Source organism: Lactuca virosa, chromosome 6 (genome assembly GCF_052849685.1).
Source record: "Lactuca virosa cultivar CGN04683 chromosome 6, Lactuca_virosa_CGN04683_v6, whole genome shotgun sequence".
Taxonomy (NCBI): Eukaryota; Viridiplantae; Streptophyta; class Magnoliopsida; order Asterales; family Asteraceae; genus Lactuca; species Lactuca virosa.
The window spans coordinates 238,079,365-238,099,899 of record NC_136431.1 but is presented as its reverse complement, the minus strand read 5'-3'; positions in this window follow the sequence as shown (position 1 = coordinate 238,099,899).

Here is a 20,535-nt window from a genome sequence, read left to right as displayed (position 1 = left end):
TTTCTACAGTGAATGATTTATCTAGTGCACGTGGTTTTTGTTTAAGCAGGTGTGCAAATTTCTGGTTTACGAAGCTTTTCTCCGCTCCACTGTCGAAAAGTATGCAAGCATATGAGTTATCGAGGAGAAACGTACCAGTAAGTATCGTAGGATCAACTACGGCCTCCTCGTGGCCTATGGCCAGAACTCTTCCTACTCCGCCAGCTATCCCTGCCTTAGGGCAGTTCCTCTTGTAGTGGCCCACTTTGCCACAACCGTAGCAAGCTTGGCCCACCTTGACGTTAGGAACTTGAGCAGTCGGCCTTGCTGGAGTCTTGCAGAAACGGGCAGTATGCCCCATTCTGTTGCAGTTAGTGCACTGCATTTCTCGGCAAGGTCCATTGTGATGGAAGGTGCATTTGTTGCACCTCGGAAGATTACCGGCATAAGGCTTCGCTGGTAAGGGATTAGCAGGGACAACAGGAGTTACTGTGGTAGCATTGATGGTAACTAGTTGTTGTCTCCTTGAGGATTCTTGCGAAGCCCCGGTTTTCCTCTTGTTCCACCCCTTTTTCTTGTTGTTGTTGTTTCCCTTTTGTTGTTCAGGTGTAGAAATCGATGGGTTCTGGTGGTTTCCGTGATTTATAAGAGATTGTGCCAGCTCTTTGGCGCTGTCAAAAGTAACAGGCCTGGATGCTAACACACTTGACTGGATCTGGGGCGACAGTCCCCAAATATATCTCTCTATTTTCTTGCTCTCAAGAGCAACCATATCAGGGCAAAGAATTGCCAGATCACATAATCTATTAGTATAAGTTGATACGTCAGAACCAACCATTTCAAGACCCCAGAGTTCCTGTTCGAGTTTTTGAATTTCCCCTCGTGGACAGTACTCTCTCATCAGCATGGCTTTCAAGTTTTCCCAACATATCGAATTTGCCACTATTAGAGTCAGTGACTTAACGTGGCCATTCCACCAAGTTAAAGCCCTGTCAAAAAAGGTACAAGTAGCAAACTTGACCTTATTGTTCTCCGGGCAGGCCCAGATTTCAAAGACTGCTTCTGTCTTTTCGATCCACTGCCTTAAGATCATAACCCCTCCAGTTCCATTGAAATTTCTGGGTTTGGCATTCGAAAAATCATTGTAGGTGCATTCCCGGGGATGCCCATGACTCTCGCCATGGTGGGAAGGAGGTGCACCTGTTCCCGATCCACTAGGGACAGGAGTATTGATGTGTGACATGGCAGCCGCTACGGCCGCCGTGACAGCTGCTTGGAACATAGCAGCGTCGAACTGAGGAGGTGGTGGAGGTGGTGGTGGTATCGGTGTTTCGTTATTATTGTTACGCCTCAGATTTCTGCGAGGAGGCATCTTTTAACTATAAGTTTAGAAAGATGAAGAAATTGATAAGAATTCAATAGGAAAGTTGATGAAAATGACTCATGGACTAACTGTTCATAGTCCAACAGCATGATTAAATGTAGCTCTAGAACTAACAGGTGATAGCATTTGGATAATAATTTCCATGAGATTAGGTACCTGTCAATATTATTGGAATTACATATGTAACAAGTTAGGGAAAAATGGCCTAGTAGGAGGCCTTACATCAACCAAGATGGGAAATTTTTGACAAGATTACGACCAAATCAAGACCTAACAGGTCTAAGATTTACAAAGATAGGAAATTAGACCAGAGTTTTACATAACTAGGTTATATCCAAAAGAGAAGTCGATGAGATTCTATCGGCGACAAGAACTACTAGGGTGAGTTCTTGATTCCGACAAAAGGCGTTCTATGTCCCTCACATGCCTGTCAGACTTATTTGTTGAGCTCGAAGTTCCCTGACTTCAGCTTGGGTTCCAGCAAGTTCTCTCTGCAGAGCCGCATTGTGGACCAGAGTCCTTTCATGAGCAGACTCTAGTTGGCAAATGCGAAGTGTGTTAACGCCAGAGTTGGCGTCAATCTCCATGACTCGGTCGATAGCAGCTCGACCCTGTTCGGTGTTCGGGGAAATCCTACGAACCATGATGGGTAGGACCCTGTCAGCTGAACCTCCCTCAGTGAGGTTGTAGAAGTTTCTGTCTCCATTGTAGGGTATGGGTTGACCCTGTTCCTGACTCCATCTATTCAAGTTCGTGGCCCACAGAGGTGTGGGCCCTTGAAATGTTGGACGAGGGTTCAGGTTTGGGTTTTGAGCAGCTGGGGGTAGATTGTTGACTTCTAGTTCCGAGTCGGAACTATCAGAAAAGCCTTCAGCTTCGAGATCATCCAAGGGAATTGGGTGATCATCCTCTGGCTCTTCTCCGAGCCATCCAGCATTGTCGTGATTAGGGTAGTACGGGTCGCCGTGGGGATGGAATCCAGCCATGATATCTACGCGAGAAAAGGGATATAAGAAGAAATTAATAGACGTATTAACTAAGATAACTATAAGATGATCTTTATCAGTTACTTCAATACTTGTTTAGTGCATACCAGTTATATGTACTCAGGACAGGATATACCTTCGAATAAGTGACCCTAACTCTAAGCCTATAACCAAACAAGGACAAGAAGTAAAGCAAATATTCACAGATTCTAAGTCAATGACGTCCTAGATACATATAATCTTAGTGTATCCACTCAGCAACTATTGACCTACTGATAAAGACCTTTTAGTTCTCAAACAAGTAATTATTGTAACACCAAATACCCCTATGGTATTTCATTGTGGTAATGTTGGTAAGTTTTTAGACTTGTTGCCATATCACAACCATTCTTGGGCATGTGCTAATCACTCCTCGGACCAGCATAGTTCATCAAGCTATGCCACTCCCAGGACTAACCATACATCCCCGAGCTTACCTGTGATATCCAACAATCGTAATACTTTTGTTTTTGTCGTTGTGACACTGATTTTAGTATGAATACAGGCATGTATACTTAATTAAATATTTTATTATTTAAAAGTATAAACTCTTGGTCAGAGTATTTTAATCCCAATGTATTTATAGTCTGTATATCTTTTATGGGTTGATATACTCAATTCACTATAAAAAAAGCTTTGATACCAATCTATCACACCCCAAAGCCGGAACGGCGGAAACGTTCAGGGGTGGAGGACGTCATGTAAAGTACCATAACAATGCAAAGTAGTAAACAAGCAACAACATCATCCATTGCATTAAAAGTAAAGTTTTAATACATGAGTGTTCTTTCATAGTAATAAGACACCAAAATATGTAATCAAAATAAAAGACGAGTCTTGTCTGTGCTCCGTCTTCTCAAAACCTGGTCATCGTACCTGTCTACTGGTGACCTGAGAATACAAGTTATTTTGAAAGCGTAGATCAGCATAAAGCTGGTGAATTCATAAGTATTATGGTGTCATTGGTTTGAAAAGCTGTTATGAAAGACTTGTAAATATTTGATGAAACATTTAGTATAAGTGTGAAAACCCTAGAAAATCCCATATTTCCTACTAGTATAAAAGGTAGTGTTCTACCAAGACCTGAATGCTTTGAAAGTTGCATTTCTGTATCAATGAAAGTTTTTCCCTTATGTGACTATTATTATAAATATATAGTCTACCTCATCATTTATGTGAATGTGTCACAAAATAAAAGTAAAAGGGAAATTATATAATCATTTAAGTATTATCCTTTGGTACTAGGATAAACACGGCATAGTAATTGTCGAATAGTATTAACCGTAGACATCCGTCGATGTGTATTTTCCCTCTGTAGCTAACAGCTGGGTGTAGAATGGTTAGTCCCGTACATATATAATAGTATCTACACATATAATATGTAATAGTATCTCATCATGTAGTATCTATGTAACAGAATCCATGTAATGGTATCCATGTAATAGTATCTCTTCATATTGCATGTAATGTATTAGTATAGACTCATGAATGAACTGACTCTTGTGTAATTCCTTGTAATAGGAATAGCAGTTTGTATCCCCTAAACTATACCTATAATAGTTTATTGGAATGTAAATTGAATGTCCAAGTAGGTTTATACACCCTTGCTACACAAGAGTGTTGGAACTGAAGAAATAATGAAAGCTCTCCTATCAATACATATATATATGAAACATAAGTGTATAGATATGGTTTTTAACAATAAGTTGAAAGAGGTTTTGTAAAACATTTAAGAGTTTTGAACAATAAAGTATAAAACATTTCCAAAGTAATTCATTTGATAACAAAGTATAAATTAACTGAAAACCATTGTATTTAACACATTTTGAAGTATGTGAAAATCAGTTGTTTGAAAACACAGTTATAAATCTCATGTGATTGATTCTATAACTTCCTGTTTTCTACTTGTATTCCCCCCCCCCCATGAAAGCATTTAAAATCATTTAAAAGATTGATTAAGGGGTATGAACTCACCTGTAGTGGGTGGTTGTGGATGAACTGAATGATGTAGGATCCTAAGTGTCAAGTGAAGACTTGTACACACACAATGATCCTAGTTAACATATAATCACATATATGTATCCAATTAGTCATAAAACAACTAATTAACCAAGTTGAAGACATCCTAAGACATGTAAAACACTTGATTTAAGTGCTATAAGTCATAAGGATTGCATCTAAGGGTGGTAGGACCTTACTATTGAGTTTGGGGTTTAAGGGTAAACTTCCTTGGAGTTTACGGTTTTGTGACCATAACTCCTTGAGTTTACGGTCGTAAACCCATGAGTTTACGGTCGTAAACTCATGTTTCTTGACCATTTTGTTTTCTGAAGCCTTAAAAATCACAAGAAGCATTCCTACTTCATGTTTAAGCCTTAGGAAGAGGTTAGGGCACCATTTCACTCCTTTTTAGGAGTTTACGGTCCTTGGACCATTTCCCTTTGGGTTTACGGCCGTAAACCCAAATGGTTTGTGGTCTTTTGATGTTTTCAAGTCCTAAACACATTAAGGAAGTGATCTAGGCTACTTTGCAAGGCTTAGAAGGGACTAGGGCACACTTTGGCACCCTTTTTAGGGTTTACGGTCCAAGGTGTTCTTGGACCGTAAACACCTTTGATCCTTGGTTTCCTTGGTGTTTTCTTGATGTATAGAAGTGTAACAAGCCTTATTATACTCTAGGATAGAAGTACTTACAAGATAGAGGCTTGAAAAGGTGTTAAAAGTCCAAGAACACTAGTGTGTGTTCTTGGTGTTCTTGGTGAAACTTGAAGATCTAACCTTTTGGAATAATTTCACGGATGGAAGTGTGTTAAATCACTAGATTAAGTAATATATCAACTTATTAGGGCTAGAAACACTTACAAGTTGAAGATCTTGAAGAATTGTTGGATGATACTTGAGAGAGAATTTGATTTTGGATCTTGAAAATGTGAAAAGTGGTAAAATATGACTAAGTGTCATATTTATACCCCCTTTTAGGGTTTACGGCCGTAAACACCCTTGTTTAGGCTGTAAACTCCAAACTCTTGGAGTTTTGGAATACTATTGTTGCACAATAAACCCTAGGGCATCCTCTCTCCTGATATCTCCTGAAGTACTAACTTAAAAACACTCAAACTTATTCCTAAAAGCTTGAAAGTTAGCAGAAACAGTTCTGACTTCCATTGAAGTGAATGGTTGTACAGAATATAAATTTCGGGTTGTCACAGAAATCATCCGAGAGACGGCAGAAAAGATCGTACAAAAGGGGCTATGTCGTTTATAGACAAAAACCATTGGAGTCCCAGATTGGTGAACGTGTCCTTCTTATAGGTTTCACCCTGGAGAGGCCTGATACACTTCGGAAAGCGTAGAAAGCTAAATCCAAGATACGTTAGACCATCCGAGATCCTTGCTAGGATCGGCCTCGTAGCGTACAAACTCCAATTTCCTCGAGCGCTTAGCAACGCTCAACCCGTCTTCCTCGTGTCGAACCAAAAGAAGTGTCTGTCCGATGAGACACTTGCGAGTTCCTCTCGACAACCTTGAGCTAGACGAGAGTCCTAAGAACCTTAAATAAACTCCATCTTTTCTAAAACCTTGATTTATATTCTTATTCTTGAATTTCAGGACGAAATTCCCTCTAATGGGGGGATAATGTGACAACCCGGAACTTTTATCTCGCACATTTAGTCAATTCGATCAAAGTTAAACATGTTTTGTTGACTTCTGGCACTTTTTGAGGGTTCATTTAAGTGTTTTAAGCTTAAGTACAGCTGGGAACGAGAGTAGGAATGGGCCAACAAGTCGTATAGAGGCTAAAACCGGGCCATACACCCTCTTCGGAGGTGTGTACGGCCGTACACATGGGTGTGCGGCCGCACAGCCACCCTCCAGCCGCACACTCACCCTTATATATATAAGGGGACCCCTTCACTCATTCCTTTCCTTTTGGCTGCACTCTACTTTCTCTCACTACTTTCTCTGTCTAAAAACTTCGTCCAAGAACACTCAAAAGGGCTCAAAAACGTGAACTACTCCATCATTCAACTTGTTATAGTGGTAAGACACCTGAATCTAAGCCTAAAACTCATAGTGTTCTTCGTGTTCTTCATCCTTTGAAGGTGTAGGGCTGCACACCTTCATAAGGTGGCCGCACACACCTTAAAGCTCTCCAAAGTGAAGAGTTTGGCCTTCATTCACTAGTAGGACTTGGTATTAGCACAAGAACACCTCAAAATCGACATTTCGGGCACAAATAAGGAGTGTACGGCCGCACAATCCTGTGTACGGCCGCACACACCCTTTGTACGGCCGCACACTCCTGTGTGCAACCGCACACATAGCCTGGCCGCACACCCTGGCCGCACACCCACTCAAATGGCCGTACACCTCCCTTGTTTGATCATATAGGGTCCCGACAAGCATTTCCGAGCCTTTAGGGTGGTTTCCCGTCATGTTTAGTCATGAAACACTCTAATTCTAATACGTATATGTGTCATCACATGTTAATAGGATCCACTTGCATACGAAACACAGGTTAGCACTCAGCATTCGTAACCGATCATTCATCCAGATCCTACGTCAAACAGTGAGTTCATACCCCTACGCTTTTTCCGAGTTTTTCATGTTTTTAGGGGGGGAATACAAGCAAAAGTACAAGCAAACTTGTACTCAAGTATATTATTTTGTTTAAAATAATTATATGTTCAGTATGCTTTTAACTCAGAAAACCATTTTACCAATCGATTAAGAAATCAACTCGTAGAAACAGTTTCAAATCTAAAGCAAGGAACTTGTGAATCTTGTCATAAAATGTGATATTTTACAAAAGGATTCATTAAAAATGTAAAACAGGATTTTCTATATTATTACTTGTAAATTTGTTAGGCTAAGTTTTGAGACTTGTCCTTGGTAACACTCCCTCGGATTCGTGAGTGGAGGACTACGACTTATAACCAGAATCTCTTGGAGGGAGAGCGTGACTATTATGTATAGATCTATATGAGACTGACTATCCCGCACCCTCGCTGCTAGCTACAGCGGAACCGTTAGGTTCAGGGGTGACAAATTCATAGAAGATATTGGCCCCCGTTTCGTGCCTTATCCAGTCTAAGTACGGTTATGGCACTCACAACTTAGGTAACAAGAATTTACTTTTGTAATAATGAAACGAGTGAACTAACCTCCAAGTAATATCCGATTTGATTACTTAAGCACATCCGTAACGCCCTTAGGTATTAGTTCACTTCCTATTTTATTAGTTTTTATTTATGTAATACGATTAATATACTCCTCTGGGTGTGACCAGAGTTTAGATAATACAGCTAATATACTCCTCTGGGTGTAACCAGAGTGTCGAAAAGAAAACTGCTGTCCGAGTATGGTAGATACTCGCGTATGGATAATCAATTATCAACCTTTAAGGGAAAATATAGGATTTTCCCGGGATAACCCGGCTATTCAAAAATCAAATTGTTCAACATGTAATTAATAGATATTCATATTCCCTCCACGACACCTAGGATTGTACATCTATGGTACGAACCTGGCAGTCATGGAAGGAATGGGTTTTAAACACGCTTTTTTTTATAAGAAAATATAGGATTTTCTTAAGGAACGCTTTCAAAAAGGATCAAAGAACATCTTTCCTCCAAAACTAAATGCTTATGAACTCACCAGCTTTATGCTGATATTCTTCAAAACTGCTTGTATTCTCAGGGAATTAGTAGACAGGTACTTCCAGGAGCTCGGAGAAGTCGAAGTGTTAGAGTCGCGTCTTTCTATTTTGTTTTTGATATGAACAAAACTATGTATTAAAACAATGTAAACCTTTTTCATGTATATATTCAATGTCTGGTTGTGTTTACTATGCTTGCTATGATACAATTGTTGTGATACTACGCATGACGTCCTCCGCCCCGGAACGCTTCCGCCATTACGGTTCCGGGGTGTGACATCATTAAAAAAAACAATGTAACATTCTCTGATGTTATCCCAAAATAGTTTAAGAACTCATGGATTGAAGACTTTGTCAGCTACGTCAAAAGCTGCCCTCTTCGATATGCTTTCTACGCTTCCCAGAGCCATTCTACCCTAAGCAAGTACGCAAGTTCTACTATTCCTGCTCTATTGAATCTAACGCTCAAACCATTGGAGACGGTCAATCTACGGTTACTATCAATACATAATCTTTTCGAACTGGTCTTCGTTTTCCCTGATTAGAAGTTTTTTCTAAAACCCCTTCTGAAGAAAGATGCAAGTCTTTTCGCTTAAAATTAGGGTATAACTTTTCCCTTCAGGGCACCGCTCGTGATCCGATGAAATACACCCTCCGTCAATGTTATTGTGTAACGTGGAAGTATTTATCTGGGGTGATTGGTACATGTATTGGACACAAAAATGGGAGCTTAGACCAATTAAATCTATTTAGGAAACGAATTCTGTATTCCATGGATTGCAACTAAAGACTGGATTTTGCTCAACTCTTCATTGATCAACTAATTGAATGTGTCACTAGGAACAATAAGTGAACATATGTTCCTTATCCTCGTTGTCTAGGGTTATAATGGCAATCATGGAGTCATCATTCCAATTCCAACTCTCTCCTCAAAGATCATCAACGCTGCTCCTTCTAATAGAGGTATGCATATTACGCAGAATATGGCAAATAGGGTTGCAAATCCCTATGTTGTTGAATCCTATGAATCTAATAATGAAGATTCTGAGGAAGATGAATACACTGATAATGAAGATGATGAAGAAAGCGAAGATGATGAAGAAGATGAATTTTCCACTGATAAAGGAGAAGCCTTTGTTCAAAAAATGACTAATTCTCCTCCAATATTGAACCAGCACATTCGCTTCTCCTCATCATTAACATCATTCATAAATCCTTCTATAGAAGATTTTGTATAGCGAGGATCAACCCCACCTTAAATGGAAACTACTGATCCACTGATTCAAGATGTGAGTTCTTCAAGATCATCGTCTCCTTCTCCTTAAGTTGAAATTGTTCCTCTAATGCCAACTCCTCTTCAGACAACTTCTATTTATCATCGGGAGTCCAGTTCCAACTTCCAAACTATTGTACTCTCTCAGCTCTCTCTATTGTGCATATGACTCAATCTATGGGAGAAAGACTGTCCAAAGTAGAGAAAGGTGTGGCCAACATAAAAAGTTCAATGACTTTTGGTGAAGATGATGATATGATGATTGAAGACACTCTTGCGAGCTCTCCCGACAATAATCCTCCACCTCCATCTTCCACATGAAATCCACCCCACCTCCTCATCCACCGTCACATCCCCTCATCACACTTCTTCTCTACCTCCCGACTCCCCTTCCCAAACTGACGATGCCAAAAAGGGGGTGAATAATCAAGAACCAATGATAACGGCAACAACTTCATCTCACCCTAAAATGTATGAAAAGGGAAGGCATGATAATCAAAAAGCAATTGTTGTAGCTGAACACGAGATCAATGATAATCCCATCCCAGCTGTTGATATAGAAAATGATGAACATCCTATTCCGGACACTGGTGATCAGTCTGAGACTGATAAGTATGAAGGGTTTCTTGATTTGGGGTTTATGGAACAAACTGGTGTTCCTTTGAGGGATGTTTACCATGATACATATTTTTAGGGGGGGGGGAGATTCCTCAACGAACCAACATCGACATAGAGTATGATGATGAACAACTTAATCCTAGAAAAAGGAAGGCTTCCTTCTTAGGGGAAGAAAATGACGTTGAAGCTGGAAGTTCTTCAGCTACTGGTGGTTCTTTAGCCCCTCCTTCCAATAAATGTAGGTTGACAGTTGATTTGGAGGATTTAGATGCAGATTGGTGAATGAGCATTGAAGAAGTAAAAGAAATTATGTTGGAACATAAGGCCTCAGTTTGAACAAGAAAAGAGGAACATGAATCTATCAAACTTGTTGAGCACCTTGCATCAGCTGATGCTCAAAAGACCGTTATTCAACATTTCAATATTGATGTGGCCAAGCGAAACAGAGTCTCTGAGCTGAATGATCAAATCAATCGGAAGAAATTTGGAAATGTTCTAGGAAGAAGATACCAACTTGATCCCATCATCAAATTCAGATGCACCAAACCTAAGAACGAATCTCTCAAATTGCATTGGTCATGAAAAAGGTCGAGTATGAATACACTGAAGTTATATTCGCTCGTGAACTAGTTAAATATGGCTACAAATAGTGGATACAAATTCAGGAGATAATTTCTAAACACAAATGTGCTCATAATCAGGAGGTAAAATTGGCTATTCAAACCCTGATCAACAAAGTAAAGAAGCTGAATTTAGTGCCTTCAGTTGGTCCATCCTAGCCATCCACTTCGAAGAGAACTAGTAGGCTCAAAATGTCAAAATATACTAAGTTTCTTATTCCGTATGGCACTCCCTAAATCAACAACAAGTTTCTAGTGGGTGTTGAGCTAATTCAGCACATGTTCATTTGGGAACCAGAACATGGAATCTTCTATGTTGATAGTCATAGCCAAATGTGCTTTCAACACACTGAAGATCTTCCTCAAGCTCCCACTGAGCATTTGTTCAATATTCGTCTGGAGGGTATGCGGCCTAAGGAACTGCAATGAGGATATCGTGTGCTGATATCTTTTGAACACAAAAAGCGCCTATCTGATCTTCATCTTGATGACTTAAACTGGTTAAAGCCTGAGATCTTAACTGATGCTGAAAAACTCTCAAATGATGACCTTGATGACTTCGTTGAAGATTGGTTTTGACATCATCGGATATGGGAGATTATAAGGTCACATCATATGATTTGATGAGTCAAACAGTTTACACGCTGACCACCAATGCTATCGCCAACGTCAGCACCAGCGTTAGCGTGAACCAATGATCTTAGTGATCTTTTTTTTATATTAGGAAGTTATACGTATATATATATATATATATATATATATATATATATATATATATATATATATATATATATATATATATATATATATATATATATATATATATATATATATATCTGATCCGTAATCTTGATGATTAGGATCAGCCCTTTACTTACATAAGTATACACCCCTTAGTTAGTGTGCTTTCAGTTATTGTAATCGTATATATATTCAACATTAGGGCAAAAACCTAATGTAACGTTTTGGTAAACATCTGTGTGACCTTCTTTATCTTTGTGGGAATATTCTCTCTTAATGAAAGCATATTTGTGATTACTTGTGTTTTTTCGTGTTTCTGTTTAGTCTTTTGCTTAGTTTATTTATTCATTGTCATTCATACTTGAGTATATCCAATCTATAGAAACCTTCATATATCCTCAAACTTCTTGGATTATATAACATCATCAATTTTCCCATAGTACACAAAGAAAATAATTAAAGTTCATTGTAAGTAGTATCAGAATTTTAAAACTAAGTAATGTACCAAAAGGCCCTAAGGTCGATGGTTCAAGTCCTATATAGAACATAAGTGAAAATAGGAGTTGATTGGACTTGTCGTTTAAAAAAAAGTACCTTGCATATTATTTATATAGCCCATACAATTGACGATACTAATCAACTCCATATATAAGCATATTTATTGTAACACCAGTCAAAAGAGGTCAATAACAATCACATGTGATTATGTCAATCATGTACTGTGATTTTGTTAAACTAGTAATGTGATAAACTTACAATAAATTATAATACAAGTATGAACTTTCATACATAGTTTATGATATAACTCAAAGTATACGTCCATACGATTCCAAAAATAGAGAGAACGTCTAAATCTGACTTCGCGTGAAGAAGTTATGATAAACCTTAACACTATAAATCTCTATAAGAAGAGGAATTTAAAATAGACTTAGAATTAGCTATTATAGTGTAAAATAGACTTGTAGTGCTCGTAAATACCTACGAGTGGATATAAAGAACGTCAAAAACGGAGTTCGTATGCAAAAGTTATGACCTTTCGAAGATGCAGCTGTCTAAGAGCGCGACACGTGTCAGAAACCCTAATCTGACTGGGCTCACGACGTGAGATTTATTTCTCACGACATGAGGAGTCAAAACGCCAGATTTCGAAGCTAGAAGTCTACAGAACGATAACTCAAAAGCTCACAACGCGATCAAGTAGAGTCAACAGACACTAATCGGAGCTAGAAAACACGTGTTAAGGCTACGGGATGACTCATGGAAGTTCACGACGTGAACCTACCATGTTCACGACGTGAATGGGCCCAGAATAGCCTATAAATAGCAATCAAAGATCATTCAATCCATACATCTCCTCCTTTCATTCTCTCTCGTTTCCAAAGGCCGTTTCCCTTTCCGAGCCTGACAACGACGAGCCTATGACTGTTTAGATTCTATAGATCACGCTACTAGGGTGAGTTTCACGTCCCCACTTTTTAATGTTTTCGGGGGAAAGTGCATGTTAAATATTATATAAAAGTTAATATTATGTTTATATGATAGTATGTTCGTATCAACGTAAATAGTTATATTAACCGGGATATAGTTGTTTTATATCGTATATACTTAGAATATATCTAATATATCTAAAATATACAACTATCTTAAACTTGTTAGCATGTTGTTATCATAGTTCATACTAATGTAGCGTCAGAGTTATAATCGGGAGTTCTATATGTGTTATAGTCTCGGAGTTATACTCGGGAGTTCTATATATACTATTTGTGTTATATCCCTAAAGTTATATATATACTTGTTAAGTATGTTACTATTATTGGTTTTATGTTAGATAAAACCTGGTTTTACTTAAAGTTATAGTTGTTGTACTGCCTAAATATTATGAAATTAGGAGTAATGTTTAAAAGCATAGTCTAGTAACTTATGGTTTTAGACACGAAAATGCTTTTGTTGTTAGAACTATAGGAGGTCGACAAGTCTACATGAGCTACCTTATTCATCAACTAAGATTGGGGAACTTAGTGGAAGTCCTCTGACCTGTAACCGTTAATCCCGTATGAGCGAGGAAGTTATGTATGAATCTATGTGGGTTAATGCCCCATCCGTGGTTGTTGGCTACAACCCAATCGGTTTTACGGTGGACTATAGATCTATGCGGGTTGACGACCCCACCTGTGGTTGCTAGCTACAACCCACGGTATGCGGGTGACGAACTGTCCTTTTATTTGTTTATTGCTCCAGCGTCGATGAAGCACGTGGTATTATTTATATGTTGTGGAAATCCTCATGGAAATGATGAGTGGGTTATCCTCATGGAAAGCATGAGTGGGTGTCATAGGTTTTATATGTCATAGCAGCGGTTACAGACTCATGGTAGCAAAGTGTTAGAAGCATTATACTTTGTCGTTATACAAGTATTAATGTTAAGTATAAGTTTCGCAAACACTTATACTCTAAGTACAAGAAACTGGTAGGTATACTACTTGTATATTAAGTAGACAACTATAACTAGCCTACATACTCGTATAGAATTGAAATAAGATTTATACGTAGCCGTTTTTATTCGTATAGAATTGAAATAAGATTTATACATAGCAAGCTTTGTTTGTATGAAATTACAAACACCTATATGCGTAGTATATGAAACTTATATGTATACTACTAAGTAAACCATTATACCTAGGATCTATATAAACTATATAGAAACAAGTATGAGTCAGAATAATATTTTCGAACTATGTTCTATACTTTTTGAACTCGGAAAGAGTACTATTTTTACTCAGAGTCAAAACCTGTGAACTCACCAACTTTATCTTGACGTATTTTCAAAACGCATGTGTTTTCAGGAACTTGATAAGCTGGAATAATATAACTTTCTATCATCAATAGAGGTATGTAGTTTACAATAATTATTTTATACTGTTCAATATATATTTGATAACTATGATACAAGGAATGACGTTACACCGCCCGGTGTTTCCGCCGCCGGCTGGGGGTGTGACATATTGATATCAGAGCTATTGACTATAATGAACTAGTGCTTTATTAGGAAAGCACGAATATAGTCTAGGGCTTAATCTTTAGGTTTAGGTATATCCCTTAACCTACAAATAAAAATTATTAGTAATTATATTACCAAGGGACTACTTACGGGAGCGGTGACAGGATAGATATGTCACTTGGGTTGCTGGATTTTAGAACAGCTATATGCTAAAATGATCATGCCCACTGACTGTCCTGACTGGCCGGTGCCTTATCAGCTAGACCTGAAGTAACAAACAATAATTAATAATTCACGTGAATACAACAAACACAAAGATATAGAGTTATGTATGAACTCAGTCCCACGATGAGAACACATGTATAACCCAATAATATAGAAAACCTAAACCCTTGATAGCAATACAATGCAATGTTTTAGGTCAAACTCCATAATCAAGTTTTATTGTACATGGGCCGAACCACAACTAAACGTGGATGGATCACCTATGTTTAATTATGGTTAGACCGATACACAACTAAATTTGGATACAGTGTTTGATAGACTAAAACACCTGAAGATTCTAGAAGATTAAAGATAGATCTCAGATCAGGATACCATCAACTCGGAGTACAAGAAGACGATGTTACGAAAACAACATTTAGGACTCGGTATGGTCATTATGAGTTCCTAATTAAGCCTTTGGATTGACCAGCGCTCCAACAATGTTCATGGACCTCATGAATAGTGTTTGCAAACCATACTTGGATAAATTCGTGATAGTGTTTATCGATGATATATTGATATATTCATGAACCAAGGAAGAACACGGTCAACACTTGCAAATAATCTTGGAATTACTAAGAAAATAAAAGTTGTAAGCCAAATTCTCAGAATGTGAATTTTGGATTAGAAAAGTACAATGTTTAGGCATGTGGTTCGCAACAAAAGGGAATCATGTCGACCCTTCCAAGATAGAAGCAATTAAGAATTGGGAAGCACCAAAGACGCCAACAGAAGTCCGTCAATTCTGAGGACTTGCTGGCTATTACCGTAGATTCATTGAGAATTTCTCCAAAATAGCCAAGCCACTTACAACACTAACCCATAAAGATATAAAGTTCAACTGGGAAGACAAACAAGAAGCTGCTTTTCAAAAACTAAAACAAATGGTAGGTAATTCACAATTCCTATCCCTCCCAGATGGGACGGAAGATTTCGTCATATACTACAATGCATCGAATCAAGGATTAGGATGCATGTTGATGCAAAGGGGCAAAATTATTGCTTACACATCTCGACAACTTAAGGTGCATGAGAATAATTACACTACCCATGACCTTGAATTGGGAGTTGTAGTTTTTGCACTGAGAAGTTGGAGACACACAATTGGTCAGAGAACATATAGGAGATACCTTACATACTGGACCAGAAATAATCCACGAGACAACTGAAAACATCGTGCAAATTAAGGATCGATTAAAGGCTGCACGTGATCGTAAAAAGAGTTATGCTGACATAAGACGTAAGCCTTTAGAATTCCAAGTTTGAGATAAAGTAATGTTGAAGGTATCTCCTTGGAAAGGTGTAATTCGATTCGGGAAACGAGGAAAACTAAACCCACAGTATATAGGACCTTTTGAAATTCTAGCAAGAATTGGTTCTGTCGCATACCAACTCAAGTTACCTCAAGAGCTAAGCAATGTACACGATGTTTTTCACGTGTCAAATCTCAAAAGATATCTATCTGATGACTCTCTTTTAGTACGTCTCGATGAGATACAAGTCAATACCAAACTAAACTTTGTAGAAGAACCTGTCGAAATCATTGTCAGACCCCCAAAGCAGAACGGCGGAAATGTTCGGGGGCGGAGGACTTCAGGTAAGTATCACAACACATGCAATATAGTAATCAAAGTACAAACAACCATTGCATTAACAAGTATAAGTTTTACATAAGTGTTTAAACATTACATATTCAAACACCAAAGTAGGTACAGTAGAAGACAAGAGTCGCGGTACGGTGCTAGGTAGTCTTCTCAAAAGCTTCGGGAGTGTACCTGTCTACTGGATTCATTAGAATACAAGTTATTTGGAAAGAGTAGATCAGCATTTAAGCTGGTGAGTTCATAAGTATTTTAGTTCTGTTAAGTATACTCTAAGTTCTTTGGAAAAGTTCATTGGTTCCTCCAGAAAATCCTATATTTCCTGAGGTGATTAACTGATAACCTCAATAGTTTCCCTCTGTAATTACTTAGTTTATACTAATTATATATAACGTAATATCGAATGGACAGTTAAATGGGTGTATTTGCCCTAAGCCCACAACCAAACAAGGAACATGAAGTAAAGCGGAAGTCACACATTTCACTGTCAATCGGATATTACTTATGTATAACTACGATGTAGAAACTAAGGAATTATAGAATTAACCACTAAAGGTCCTTTGTGTTATACTAGTTTAAAGAGATTTAATGACTAAGTTCCATTTGATAAGTAGTTTAATTCCATAAACCGTTTCATTTGTAAAAGTAGTTTAATCCCATAAACCGTTTCATTTGTAAAAGTGGTTTAATCCCATAAACCGTTTCATTTGTAAAAGTGGTTTAATCCCATAAACCGTTTCCTTTGTAAAAGTGGTTTAATCCCATAAACTGTTTCCTTTGTAAAAGTATTCTTAGTTACATCTGTTCTACAATAAAACATTAGTATTAAGCCTGGAAAATATTATATTATCCATAATACTGCCTTGAGGTTTTAAATGTTCCAAAACCAGAAGTACAAGTATATTTACCATACTTGATTTCATGATACGTAGTTTTTACTGTAAGTAAAAACTAACAGAAGGTATATTTGGTCAGGATGTAATTATCTTTTCTTACTGTTTTAAGAGAAGTATATTACGAAGTAATTTACTCGTTGTTTCATCCATGTGAGTTCTATTAACCATACTAATATGACTGATGTGCGTGCTGCGACGTTCTTCAGGCGTCGGAAACGATATGATGCTTGACACCCTAGGCCTGCCGGCCAAACTGTAGCAAACAGTAAAGGTGTGGGATTGTCAGTCCCATATAGATCTATACACAAATTCACGCCCTCCCTACAGGAGATTCTGGTTAATAAGTCAGGACTTAAGGTCGTACTTAGATAAGTACACCATGAAGAGTCTCACAAATTATTGTCTCAACGAGATTTACGATGTATTATTACCCCGTGATTGCTAACCCTGATACTATGTATTGTACCTTTGTTAATGCAAACCCGGTATGATGTATTATTACCCCGTGATTGCTAAGCCTTGTACTATGTATTGTACCTTTGTTAATGCAAACCCGTTATGATGTATTATTACTTCTTTAATATATTATCCTTACATTAAAAGTATTATACATATCTTGGTATCGATAAATGAATTGTTGGTAATTTCCTTGGAAAGTATACAATCGTGAATCATACTTGTATATTTAGTTTTGAATCATAAATTAAACTTATTATAATTTATATGTTCTATCTGATTAGCATGTTATCTCATGGATGAACACCTTTGCTCAGCATGATACAAAGGTAATGATATCGAATGAAGTAACCTTTTATATTCATATATATATATATATATATATATATATATATATATATATATATATAATTAAGAAGGAAACGACCTTCGGAGAAATAACACCACCTTAATTCCACATCCAAACAAGGAAAAGGAAATAAGATAATTTATTAGTCCTAAGCCCTTCAAATCTTATTTAAAAATTTATACATATATAAATATGATTTTGGCAATTATAATTTGAAATAATTTATAAAACCTTTTTCAAAGAATTTAACGGAGTTTACATGACTTAAAAGATTTAACATGGCTATAAGTCATTTTGGAAGTATTTGGTAATCCTTAAAAGCATAAGGAAACCCTTTGTGTGATTATTATCACATACAATTATTAACACAATTTATATTGTGCTAAACTTGTATTCCCCCCCCCCCCTCCCTAAAAAACATTTAAAAACCATTAAAAAGGTAAATTATAGGGGTATGAACTCACTTTGATGAGTGGTGATTTGGGCAGCGTTTCGTTTCTATAGATCATCTTTCTTGAAGAAAACGCGAGTTTTTGAGTAAAAAACGGCTTTATACGAGCAGCACTTCGACTGGAAAGAGGTTATCTTCTCGAGAATTCCGGGGCTCCAGGGCTTGCTTCGGGTTTTAGATACGATACCGGGGCCTTGGGGGGTCGTGAGAAAGTTTAGGGGGTGAAAAGGTGAAAAAGGGTGAAATTTGGGGTGAAAAACCTCTCAAAGCCGAGAAGTCTCGCACCCTTTATATAGGGGTGCGAGGGTTCGGCCGAAGGGTGAGTCATCGGACAGGTTGCGAATGTGAAGGCGAGTCAGCTAGGCACGCATCGGTCATGCGAAGGGGACACGGGTCCGAGGCTCGGTCGTGTTGGCTTCTGAGTGGACCGAACTTCGGTTCAATGGGGAGGTGTCACGAGGGTCCGAGGGGTGTCTCCTGCGAGGGTGTCCGAAGGTAAGTGGACCGCGGCTTTGGTCGAATCAGAAGGCGCCACGCGAGACTGCGGTCCAATCAGAAGACGCCACGTAGCAGACATGTGGAAGCCTCACATGTGAGGGTGACGTTGCCGAAGAGGGTCCATTCGAAAATTCTCGGTTTTCAACATTTCTTGATTTTCGTGCCAAAAACTTGCGAAATTCATAACTTGCGCATACGAGCTTCGTTTTTGGCGTTCTTTATATGCATGCATATTTCTCTAAGGAAAATTATACTCTAGGACTTTTGCTTAGACTTCTTCGGCTAATTTTGACTTTATTTTTACTATTATTATTTTTAAAAGACCAAGACAGGAAATCCGTTAAAAATTCATAACTTCTTCATCCGACATCCGTTTTCGTCTGTCTTTTTACCGTTGTACTACTTTTGATGAGACCTTCGATTCTCGTTTAAGTTGTGTCGGCTAAATATCGATCGATTTATACTTCGAATTTTTAGCTGTCTACTGTTAAACCGAAACTTAGAAAAATCATAACTTCCTCATACGAAGTCAGATTTTTAAGTTCTTTTTATGAACGTTCTCGGTTTAACATATTCTACAACTTTCATTTAGATTGTTAAGGCTAAAAAAGCCTTTTATCGAAAATTCACTTTTTACATTGAACAGTGTTTTGCCGGTTTTGTCGCGGATTTTCGATTGGTCATAACTTCTTTGTTATAACTCGGATTTCAGTGTTCTTTATATTTTTGGAAACCTTGTTACAATCTCTACCACTTGGTGCATCCCAATCACGATTATTGATCAATTTATTTTTGACCTAACTTTGACTGGTGTCACATTATCCCCCCGTTAGAGGGAATTTCGTCCCGAAATTAAGTCTAAAGTGATAATCATGGACTAGGTATAATCTTCCCTTTACCAAGTGAATTCATGTCCCCGGTTTGTAATCCAGCGAACCTTCACTAACGGGATAAGACTTTGCTTGGTTCTTTTGATTTCCCTATCCATGATTTCCATTGGTTCTTCTACAAAGTATTTAACTTGATTTCATTGAGTGAAATAACAAGTGTTTCATTGGAGAGACACCTCTTTAGATTAGATATGTGAAAGGTGGGATGAATGTTTATAAGTTTTTGTGGTAGTTTGAGTTTATAAGCTACAAGACCGATTCTGGTAAGAATCTCAAATGGTCCTATGTACCTTGGATTTAGTATTCCACGCTTTCTCAAGCGTATCTTGTCCTTCCAGGGTGAGACTTTCATATAAAAAGGTCATCAACCTGAAATTCCAAGGGTTTTCTTTTATCGAAGCCGTAGCTTCTCTGATTAACTCTGGAATCTTTATGTCGCTTCCTGAATCGTATTTTCTTTTTGGTAGTTTCTCGGATGAGTTCCAGATCAGCGAAGGTGCTGTGTGGAAATTGGATCTCTGGCTAGTTGCGTATTACCTAACTTAGTCCAGTGCAGATAGGATCTGCACTTGCGACCACAGAAGGTTTTGAATGGAGCAACTTGAATGCTAGTGTGATAAAGGACTCGACTAATTGGTGGATGGGTATCCATACTTTACCATAGTTGATCACATAGGCTCTTATCCATTCTTCCCAAGGTTTCACCTGCCACATTTTCAGGTTTCAAGGCTTCCTGTTGAACCTCCTTACTTTGTGTGGACAGATTTGAATGGGTTATCATAGTCAATGATTGGCTCTACGACCTAAGTACTCTTTCCGACTTAGGGTGTCAG